Consider the following 9,664-nt stretch of genomic DNA (forward strand, 5'->3'; position numbering starts at 1 on the left):
AACTTCAGTGTCCGCAGATATCAAGTAAATTCTTTATGAATGATGCAGTATCTAATTCTTTAGGAATGATGCAGTATGTTGTGTAAGTTTTTCAAAGAAGAGACATATCTAGAATCCATTTAGCAATTTTGCTGGAGTCTTGTAACAATACTGAGTAGTATGTTTCTAGAAAACTGGTTTGGGAACCTATGGAGGGGGGACAGAGGGGTTGTCAAACAAATACGCAATTTTAACAGAAGCAGAACTAAATATAATGCAGGTTCCTCTCTTAAGAACTGTTCATTAACTCAAATCACACATTCTTGTCCAGGCAACTGCGGATCAGTTCTAGAGGGCGCTGCTCTGTATCTGCCTCACTTCATCACGTACACCTCTTCTACAAAATCCAAATAAGGCTATTTTGTAACAAAATAACTTCAAGAGCACATGGGATGATCCTGAAGGAAATTAAGTGTTGAATTATTCCTAGCCTTCTTCCAAAAAATAGCTGCTGGGATACAAGACTAGGCCAATATGGTAAGTCCCCCCTGCTAAAAAAGTGGGAGAACATGCCCTGCATCTACTTCTTTTATGAAAACGTTTAAACTTACATAACTGTGCATGTCTGTTGCCAGCTGTAGCTGGTTATTTCAGGGCTGATTAATCATGCCAGCAGTAGTTGTCTGATGCACTCATCAGCACCACAGTTTATATTTTGAACTTAAAAAATGTTGATGGTACACCACCTGGCTAATACAAGGACAAAAGGGAAAGCATAATTTGCAATACAAGAAAAAGCACATGCCACATACATGTAAACAGCTACACTGACTATTTTGGTCTTTGATAACACTGCACGGATTCAGAGGACTAAATTAAAATATGCTTGAAGTTCAAATGCCCAAAAGATAAGTCTCTCCAAAACAAATTTGGGAAGACTGGAGAACAACTTCATTACAATGAATTTAATTAAAATTACCCACTACACTGAAGCTTTTCTTCACCAAGAACTATTACTAAATAAAAAAAATCAAGTTTACAACAAATTCAAAAGAAACGTTGTCTATTAGCCATGTATAATCCCACGCTGCTTACTCTGAACTTCATATGTAGAACATCTTCAGCTTACAGGGATTTACAGGCACTTGTAACATTTCAAAATTCAAACTTGGGATTTCATTTGTATGACAGATATACATACACTTTGATTTTCACAGTAGTGATATTTTAAATAGAAAAGAATTCTATGTTAAGCACACCTATAAAATTCCTCTGTCGAAAGGTGAATTCTGACCTCCGGTCCTAGCAGTTCAACAAAAACTTAGGGAGGTTCTAATCCTGAACCCAAGAGCTGCACTTGTACAACACTGCATTCTCTTAACATTCAGCCTTGGAGCTTGATATGTGGAAACTCAATGACTTAAATAGGTTTGAACAGGCATAACTACTTGGCAATAAAAGTTTCAGAGAACACTTTCTCTGAGCCAGAGAAAACAGAACCCATGTCATGCTCCAATTGCTGCAGTCAATCGTCTTACCTTGTCAGAATGCTTCATGAACATGCAGAGGTACTGATATGTTAATACAGACACGTAGTTGCAAAAAAAAAAAAAAAAAAATCTAGCTGAATGGTAAGAAACCAGATGCATTTACTCAAGAGTTCACTTCAGTATACTTCGGTTAACACACACACGTGTGTTAATATGTGAAAAAATATTAACCAAACTAATTTCAAAATAAAACCTTAATTAAACACAAAATTAGGAGTGAAATAACTCATCTGAGAATGCTTTGGTCCAGGAAATATTCAAGTGAGCCTACACTAATGTGGAATTCCTGTATTAGTGTAGGACTACAATTTCTTATTGCTGTTTAGGGTGGCATCTATACAGGTTCTCTAAAAATCAAAAATAAATAAGAAAGTCAGGCATTTAAAAAAGATTTAGGATGGAATTTAAACTTACCCTGTTATGTTTAGATTTTCTTAAATACATAATAAAAACTCCAAACAACCTTAACTCTTGCTGTCTTTTGACTGACACTGCAGTATCATCTCAGCAAGCTCAATTATTCTAGTCATAAGTTAAATTTTAAAACAGAGCTTCCATTTTCCAACTTTCTCATGAACATCAAACAAGAAACTCAAGAGAATGGTACCCTGTTATTTTTCTAATTGTTGCCCTGTATAACTAATATCACACCCCCACACTCCCCCCTTTTAAATATCATTACATTGAGTCAGACTTTATACTATGGCTCCTGACCTGAAGAATCAAGGGGAGGCAGAAAATTCTGGGCTTTCAGATAGGGTTTTGTGTCATATTTCACATTACAAGGGCAGTAAAAAAGCAGCCAAAGCATAAATAATTTCTTTTGCTCAAATTATACACTTAGAAACCAGTCTGCTACATATGATCCACATTTCCTTATGTACAAGCCACATCTCATCCACTTCTCTCATTTACCCTCTTTTGTTCTTTCTTGTATGTTAGTTAACATTAAGTGGACAAAACAGTTCTTACACTGATGAAATTCGTGAGACTACTAATGTTTGTATGCATCCAAATTGAAGTCTCAATAGACCATCTAATGAAACCCTCCTCTATTCCTGTATGTACACAGGCCAGCAGGCTGAGTTCAAGAAACATGTCAACTCTTACTTAGGACTGCAAGAACTTTGCAGTTAAAAACTACTTAAACTATCAGGGAAAAGAAAGAGTCCACGATGATTGTGAGACAACACTACAATCCAGAAAGTCAAAGTCTGCACAACATTTGAGGTCTTTCCATACTTCCAAGCCACTTGATGGTAGGACCAATGGAGGAAATTTTCAGTGTATTGACTGAAGTCAGGAAGCATGTAAGTTTATGTGCTAGTTTGCTGCTAAAGGCAGTTTGAAAGACTTAAAAATTAGAATGCAACATCTTTTTTAAATGACCTTCTGGAAACTCCAGTAAGTTGGAGACAAAGGTAGAGGGAACTTACTTTCGTGTCAAGTGGGTGGGTTTTTTTTTTGTTTGGTTGGGTTTTTTGTTGTTGTTTGTTTTGGTTTTTTTATCATAACATTTCTTTACACTGTTGTGAAATGGAGGATAATGCTTAGGACACCACAAAATGACAGAACAAATTAACAGCTAGCTGACATATCCACAGTCATATCATTCATAAAACCTGTGCTTTGAGTATGTGAATTTACTTAAGAGCATTTTCAGAAATTTGATCTGGAAAAGAAAAACATCTTTCCTGTATTAAAAATATCGAAGTTACACACTGCAAATAAGCTCTATCAGTTTACAGAAATATCTTAGTAACTTAGGTAGCTGTGTGCAAAGTTTCTAAGATATCGCACTATTTGATGTTTGTTCCTGGAAGAAATAAGAGCTGGTAACTCATGAGTGCAGTTTTTAGTCATTTATAACATGCACAGCTCAAAATAAAACATTTTAAGGGGCATAGCGCCTTTTTTTTTTTTTCAGTTACTCATAAATCCAAAAGCAACGTAAAGGGCATTTATACAATATACATACAGACACAGTGTACTGAATTCCTCCACAGTGATATGATGGAAGCTGACATACAACTGAGGATCAGGCATTTATTTAATACCACAGTTACTATTATGCCTTCAGCTACACCACCAAGGAGTCATTACTAAAAAAAAAAAAAAAAAAAAAAAAAAGAAAAAGGGAGGGGGGCAGACCTGCTGTTAATTACACTGGCAATTTTAGAAAGTATAAATCAGTGGTACTAAGCAAGATAATAAGTGAGCAATAAAAACACATTTCCTGCAGATTTATAAACATTGCCTTGCTACTTTTTATCAGAGTAACCTCCAAGTTATCATTGGTGCCTTACCACTGGGCCAGCAAATGCGCACATGTCTAGTCTGAAGCTGCATGTTGATGTGACAGCCTCCATACTGCTTTGACAGACAATACCTATGTCATGACAGACATCAAGTGATCCTCACAAAACAATGTGTAAACCGCCAGGTTCCCTCACTGGGGACAACGGTAGCTGTCACCCCAGCTGCTTGTTTTCACGAATTTGCAGAAATTAATTCTCTTTGATACTTACTACTCCGCCAAATTTACTGAAAACCATTAAGTCTTTCAAGAATTACTAAGGATAGAACAACTGACAAGCAACGATCACATAAAACTGGACTACTATACTAGAACTCAGCAGACTTCTGTTAAAACTCCTAGGGCTGTGGCACAATTAAACATTTGTCACATATCTGTTTTGCAATTTTCTGCCTAAGCAAAAAAAGATAATTTATATTTGTTAAACACATTTGTCACCTTAGTGAAATCCCTAAGCGCCATTTAATAACCTTATTCATGCATTTTTTAAGTTTCATGCAGTCATTTATTTTTCACTAACAGTGTTCTGGCTTTTGTTTTATACTGTCTAACATAATCTCACATGAAAACATAAAACACTAAGCCACATAAAACTCAACAGTAGCTGAAATTCTGCTCTCAACTTCAGGATGTTTTTTTACATATATATATATATGCACACAAGCAGTCAGGGCAGAACAGAGATAAGAACTAGAACCTTAACTAAAACCAGAATATGCAACTAAAGTAAAAGGCACAAAGAAACCCAACCAAAGAAAACAGACTTCCATTTCTGAATCACAATTCAATTATTTACACCCTGAAAGGCTAGAGAATGTATTCGTTTAGTTCAATCTTTACCGTTCTAAAAAAATACTAATGCATTCTGCAGATCCAGTTTCTGGATAACTAATATCAGTACTTTATATATCTAAAATTGTTCACGCTCACTTTTATAGTCTGATCCATAGGCTAATAATGAACTTTAATGATCAGATGCGCTTCCAGAGACCTAAACGTTCTACATACGAACTCAAGGATTTTCTGACCCCCACTGCTACAGAAATAGGGAGAGGAAAAAAAAGTAACAAAACCCCACACACAAACAAAAAAAGGTAAGACACCTAAACACACTACGAATAATACACAAAATCTCCTCAGGTGCATGAAAACTAAGATCCCACAGCACCATCCAAAATTTTGCTTTTAAAAAGATAACCAGAACTCAAAGGCTGACAAAATCCATGCTCCAGATCCTCCTGACTGAAGTTCTGAAAGCTAGAAGACTTTACAGTCACCTTCTCTGGGATCAGCCACCAAGCTTTAATATCCAAAACAAGACTGAGCTACAGGAATTTTAAATATGAAGTATTACCCAATTCACATCTAAACTTTATTCAGAGATTAAGACATTCTGTAACTGTCCAACTTACTAAGAAGAGCTGATTACAGAGATCGCTTTAGAGAAAACCTAACTTTGTTTCTTAATGAGCTGTCAAAAAAAAAAAAATCAATTTTTTTGTAACCCCACACAACAACCCTATCTTATTCTCCATCCTGTATTTGGACAAGTCACTGCTGCTTGACGAACAGTTTCTTACAAAATGGCGGAAACAGGAGCGCACTTTTTCATGCAGTACAGCACATAGTACAACAAGTAAAACTGAAGTACCAGAATTACAAATACAGATCACAAAAGCATAATTTGTGTTGGCCAGTTTACAAGTTCCTAATTGGTTTGCATGTGTACATGAATATCTCAAAAGTAATGTCACATACTAAAGAGGAGTAAAGAGTCCAGCCACAGATTTAACTAAAAAATATTAACAATCTTGGATTTCAGTGCATTTAACAGAAACATTACATAAAAATATATTGGCGAGGAAAAAGCAAGCAAAACCCCACATTCACATACCATAAGAATTTTATGACTCGCGACTTATTTTCCTCATCTAATATCCCTTATGAAAACTGTGATGTACATCTGTGTCATTGCAGTAATTTCCAAAATAAACTTGTAATATAAACATATACCTAGCCTACAATATAAAGAACCACCAGGTAAAGAGCAAATGGAAAAACTGCATTCATCTTGCAAACTATGCAAGGCAACATACTGGTAAAGTATCTTTTGGCCTTACTATCTACATCTCATGAATAACCTTGAGATTTTCGGCATAAATATAACTTCTGATAATAAGCCCAGATAAGCCTAATTGGTGATTATACTATTAAAAATATCTAGAAGGGAAGAATTTCTTGTTTTGGAAGGAAAATAGAGTATCTGGTTTAGTCAGCTACTTTTCACTGTGAAAGTATTGGCTGTTTGTAACAGGAAAAAAAAATGCCTTCCCACAAAAATCACAGTCTAACACAATGAAAATGAGGATTTAGTTACTAATTAGGAATCAGTTACTAAAATAGGATTTTTTAAATCGTTTAACATGTAAACTGTTTCTTTTTGCAACAGATTCAGTAAAATCAGTATTTAAAATTAAACTATTTTTATTCACAGGTTGTCCAGTCTTCTGGCTAGCAAGATCACCTGCCATGCTGGGAGGTAAGCATATGTCTATATTATACCACATTTCCTGTCTTTATGCCCAAACGGAAGCATTACTAGAGGAGCCTTTACAGGAAAACTAACATACTACAGTTAATGTTGATCTTCTGTATATGTGAAATGGGCATAACAATACAAGCTGAAGAAGGAGGTATCAGCAATCACAGCAGAGTATGGAGTGTACGTATATCTATTGGGATTAGCATCTCCTTGAAAACAGATTCCGTAATGGATAGGAAATGACAATTAAGAGGTCCCTCAATAAGAGCACCAAAACAGCTGTTTCAGTTGATGCATATAATTATTGTATTCTTCATGAATCAATTCTGTTATGATCAGTTTCAAGCCCACACAGCATTTAAGATAGTCTTGTTAAATTAATCCATACAGAAAAATACAACACTGTTCCACGTTATCACAGAAGGCATCAGATCAGCACCGCAACACTTGGTAGTAAGGTTGCAGCTGATAAAAAGCCTTTTACTCCAAGCATCGTAGCAACTATGTAAAATATTGCGCAACAATGAGAACATAAAGATCTCTTGAGCTTCTTTGAAAAAGAACATACAACGAGCAGTTACTTATAAACAGTCACAAAACAAGTTTTCCTGATTTTTAATTATTTGGCATTTATAAAAAAATGTATTGCTATCCTAAATTACTAGTACAATTCCTTTCTACATTATATGTACATAGAAACTTGATTTGATACTTCTGGAGCATGCAAAATAATAAGAAAACTGCCCAAATTGAAGAATAAATAGTGTGTGTAGTTGCCATGATTCATGAATTGCACAGGTCCTCATGCAATAATTAGTGAATTCATTTTATGATGGGCCTGACAACTACCACTAGCGTCATTTCACAGATCTGAGAACTGAGAAATTACCTACCCAAGATCACATATCAAATAGCAGTGGTTTTGTGTGTTTGTTTTTTTCCCCTCAAAAGAATTCTTAATATTCAAGGTAATACATTCCTTTATACCTTCCAGGAGTACTGCACAAACCAGTACCTAATCAGAGAAACATTCTTATTTCTTACATGATAGCTGCTTTTTATGTACAGAGTTCATATTTAACTTACTAATTTCAGATTTAAGCAGAAAATAAGGACATTCTTCACATTTTTATTTTTAAAAACCTAAAGGAAATATTAGTAGCTGTAATAATTGCAACTAGATCAAAGCGGTATAACAGATAATAGCCCAAGATGTATTTTAACTTGCAAAAGAGAGCCAAACTGCATATTTGTAGAATATCCTGATCTTGCACGTGTAAATTCCAATGAATTTACTCATAACAATATTGTATTTGCTTGTATAATCTGGGATATTGACCAAACATTTATTAACATACTCTTACTTCCGCCAATTAGCATGTTAAATAAGCTGTCTAGATGCACAAGCATTATTTTTCTGTGACTGCACAAAGGCTGCAGTTTTAAGCTCATTGACTGTTGCCTAGAAGTGTTGAGCTGTTCACTCCTCTGAGAGAGTATTTTTCCATCTAGAGTTTTTCCATCCAGCAAGTCTATCTGGGTAAGGGTTGCAGTGACACTGCAATACGGAGATTTATTTCAAGATTACTGTTATGCAAAATATTCTAATGGAGGCATTTCCACTTGATACCTGTCAAAGATCAGATCTAATAAGGAGGATACATATCTGTTTAAATAAAAAAACGCTTGAGGACAATGCTACGCCTCTAACAGGCCCCAATGTCACATCAGAATTAAAATGTGAAACGCTCAACCATCAATACAGCTTCAATATTTTAAATGCTTAAGTTGAAAGAAAATTAGAAGTTCAGACGTACCTTCCTTACATGAATATACTACTGAAAATGGCAAATGTTTGCCATTTTGTTTGATGTGGGCCTCCACGCCAACATGGAGTAGCCACTCTGGCCTTGTTTACTGATGACATCACCTAAATAAGGCACAACTAGGTCTGGGTTGTTTTGTTTTTTTTTTCCTCTCCACTGAAACACCCTCATTTCAAGTAAATTAACATACCTGTACGCTTCAGAAACTTTAATCTCAATTTCATCAGCACGCTAGCGAGCGCAACAACAAGAAAAACGCTTTTCTCCTGGCTGCTTCTCCAGCCCATCCACCGCAACACTCCACATCCCTACCCGCTCTATCCATGACCATCTCCGCTACCTGCGCACAGCACCACCCAGGTCACGCCATCCCCGGTTCGGACAAGAAGTAAGGAAACGCTTTCGAGGTGCCAGGCGGCCAGGCACACCACGGTCCCACCCAAACACCCGCCCACTGCGGCGCAGGAGGTGCCTCCACCTCACCTCGCCGACGGGTAAGGCGGAATGCAACCACACCTGGCGCTGCCCCGCTCCCTGTGCCTTCAGGACCCAGCGGAGAGCCCCTGCTGCCCCCTGCCCCACGCCGGACCCACCTGTGGCCCGCGGGGGCCGCCGCAGGGCTCCCGCCACACGAGGGGGGCGGAGGAAAGCGCCTCCCCGCACCCCGCTCCCCACCTGCTGCCACCTCTGAGCGAAAACAGCAACGCGCATGCGCGCCGCCGCCTGCACTGGAGCCGAGTCACGTGCTCCCATGCAGCGCGCGCCCAGCTGCGCCGCGCTTGTGAGCGACTGTGGGTACGCGCGGCGGCGCGTGTGCAAAGCTGCAGCGCCGGAGCATGCGCACTGCCGCCACCACCGCCGCCACCGCCACCGCGCGGGGAAACGTTCCGCGCAGAGCGCCGCGGCTGCCCGGCCGGTCGCGCCGCGAGAGGGACGCGCGGTACCTGTGCCCCGGCGTCCCGCGGTGGCTCCTGCCTCAGCGCCCGGCGGCCGCCGCCGTTCCCGCCTTGCCGGTGCTGCTGCTGCCGCCGTAGATTCAAAATCGGAACGCGCTCCAGGCACCAACGCCGCCTCCCCCGTCGCACGCGCCGGGCCGTTATGCAAATAAGCCCCGTGTCCCCTCCCCTCTCTCGGATGACCCCGCCCCCTCCGTGGGCACTGGGGCCGGCAGTGGGGGCTGCCTCGGAGCCGGCCAATCCCAGGGCCGGTCATCTTGGTAGCATGCAAATGAGCCGCCGAGTTATTTAAATGAGCAGGTGGCTCCGCCCCTTGGCGGGCGGTGGCGGACGGTTGTTCCTGCTGCGGCGCCGGGGCCGAGGGGCGCGTTTACGGCCGCCGCCGCCAGGGGGTGCTGCGGCGGGGCCAAGGCACGGGCCGGGGCCGGGGGCAGGGGCAGGGGCAGGGGCGGGGGCAGACGGCCCGCCGGGCCCGCCTGCCCGCCCTGCCTCCC

The 9,664-nt window shown here is 40.0% G+C and overlaps 1 protein-coding gene across 1 annotated transcript in view; it reads right to left on the bottom strand.

Moving 5' to 3' along the window:
- ATF7IP (activating transcription factor 7 interacting protein) overlaps positions 1–9,183 on the bottom strand; it is a 109,000-nt gene extending 99,817 nt beyond the window's left edge. Inside the window, exon 1 of the mRNA XM_086480011.1 lies at positions 9,159–9,183. The gene's annotated coding sequence lies outside the window, so the exon portion shown is untranslated. The remainder of the gene's footprint in view (positions 1–9,158) is intronic.
- Positions 9,184–9,664: the final 481 nt, after the last annotated feature.

Source organism: Leptosomus discolor, chromosome 1, assembly GCF_034619465.1.
Source record: "Leptosomus discolor isolate bLepDis1 chromosome 1, bLepDis1.hap2, whole genome shotgun sequence".
NCBI lineage: Eukaryota > Metazoa > Chordata > Aves > Leptosomiformes > Leptosomidae > Leptosomus > Leptosomus discolor.